Here is a 2,269-nt window from a genome sequence, read left to right as displayed (position 1 = left end):
TGTTGGACCACCTTTCTGTGTAATGGCACATTGTGGGTCTCGTCTTCCAAATGTCTTGGCAGAGGTGAGTGAGTGTTTCCAATCCTTCACGAGCTTGTTGTAGCATTTTAATTGGCATTTCATCAATTCCTAAAGCCTTGATTTTGGCTAATGACTTCAGAGCAGCTTGGACATTTTCCTTTAGCAATACTGGTTCTTGTTCATATGCTACCTTTTGAAATGATTGAATGTTGGCTAGTTCCTTTTGAAACAGGCCATATTTTTTTCAACTATTGTCTCTTCCTCTTTGTTTCCATCTTTCTCTTTCCAATTGCCAATAATTAGCAATGCATCCTGATTGTCCGTTTGATCAGTTTCAGATTGAAGACATTGGTAGAATACTTCAATTCCCTCATCATTAGCTTTAGCGGTTGTTGTGCAAATTTGAATAGTAGTTGTATTAATTGGACTTCCTTGTATGAATATAGGTATCATCCTATGACAGATAGCATTGTACTTCAAGATAAATCTTGAAGTGTTGTTTTTGAAGATGATTGTGACACCACACCTCTTGACTATGTTACCCCAACATAGGAAAACCTATGATTGACTGACTAAGGCCAACAGCAGTCACTTTCAGCTCACTAATGCCTAGAATATCAATCTTAAATTATTCTATTTTATTTTAAACAACTTCCAATTTTCTTAGATTATACTTGTACATTCCATATTTTGATTATTAATGGATGATTGCAGCTATTCTCATTGTTATCCATGCCTCATTGGCAAATGAAGGTCCAGAAAGCTTTGTTCCATTCACATCATTGTGACTGACTCTACTTTCAGAAGGCAACTCTTCCCCATTCATATCTTGAGTGCCTTCCCACCTGACGGACTCATCTTCTGACACTCTTCCACTGCTGTTTGTAAGGGAGGCTAACTCTAAGGACTGAACATCCTATTCCTTCTTCTTAGTCTGTTCTTAGTCTGTAACTCCTCTGAAACGTTCTCAACTTGGGTGACTCTGCTGATACGTAAAATAGCGGTGACATAACGTCCTGCAACAGAGAAGTACAACAAACTGAGAAGGTGGCTGGTGGACTCAGTTGTAGCGATAGCCAAAAGCCCACTGCCGTCAAGTTGATTCAACTAACAGCAACCCTATATATGGTTTCAAAGAATGTATAAATCTTTACAAGAACAGGCAGCCTCATCTTTCTCCTATGAAGCAGTGGGTAGTTTTGAGCCAGTGACCTTACAGTTAGTGGCCCAATGCTTAATCCACAAAGCCATGAAAATGTCCTAGCTGTAGCAAAAGAAACGATTATTCACTGATTGCACTCATTATCCATGTCTATAATGATACTGTGTAACAAAACACAGCAGCCCACACAGCAAGCATTCCTTCTCTTCCTCACTGGGACAGCTACACTTTGGCTAACCTGTGCTGTGTTACAGACCACAGATTCCCCTTTGATGACTAAGTGTACCTCATACAAGGCACAGTCTTTTTAATTGTCTCATGCGCATGTGAATGCTGGTCACCAAAAGAGGAAGACAGAAAAAGAATGGATGCATTTGAATTGTGGGATTAGCAAAGAATTATTGAGTATGCTGTGGACTGCCAAAGAACAAATCAGTCTTAGAGAAAACATAATTGGAACGCTTCTTAGAAGTAATGATGGTGAGATTTCCTTTTGCTTATTTTGAGCATGTCGTCAGGAAAGACCTTTCACTAGAAAAGGACATCAGACTCCATAAAGCAGCGGGTCAGTGCAAAGGAACGAAACCCTTAATGAGATAGATTGACACCCAAGCCACAGCCATAAACCCAAGCACATCAACAGTCACGAACATGCCACGGGACCAATACGGCAGTTTGTTCTGTTACTACTAGAAGTCTACCAAATGGCAACTTACAACAGGGGGCTTCAGCTCAGTCTCGGGCTCCAGGTCACCTAGGTATGGCTCCAGGTTGTGAGTTCAAGTCAGCTCCACATGTTGCATTCTGGGGCCTAGGTAAAAGAGGTACGCCTTTTCTTGACAGGTCATCAGAAAGCACGAGGATCAAACACAAGCATCTCTGCACATCACATCTGATTGCACTTTATTGGCCTAAGCAAAGTATCTGAGCAATCCCCAAAATCAAGAGAGGGGAAATATCTGCCACTCTTCAGGAAGCCACATCAAGTTTATGGGTATAGAATTCTGCTATTGGGAATTCAATCGAACACACGATGACAGTCTGGATTTTTAGGGGCACATGAGTTAAGAACCACTTGCCTTACAT

Source organism: Echinops telfairi, unplaced genomic scaffold, assembly GCF_000313985.2.
Source record: "Echinops telfairi isolate 266 unplaced genomic scaffold, ASM31398v2 ScPeMD7_7468;HRSCAF=8506_0, whole genome shotgun sequence".
Lineage (NCBI taxonomy): Eukaryota > Metazoa > Chordata > Mammalia > Afrosoricida > Tenrecidae > Echinops > Echinops telfairi.
Note: the sequence above shows the minus strand (reverse complement) of the source record.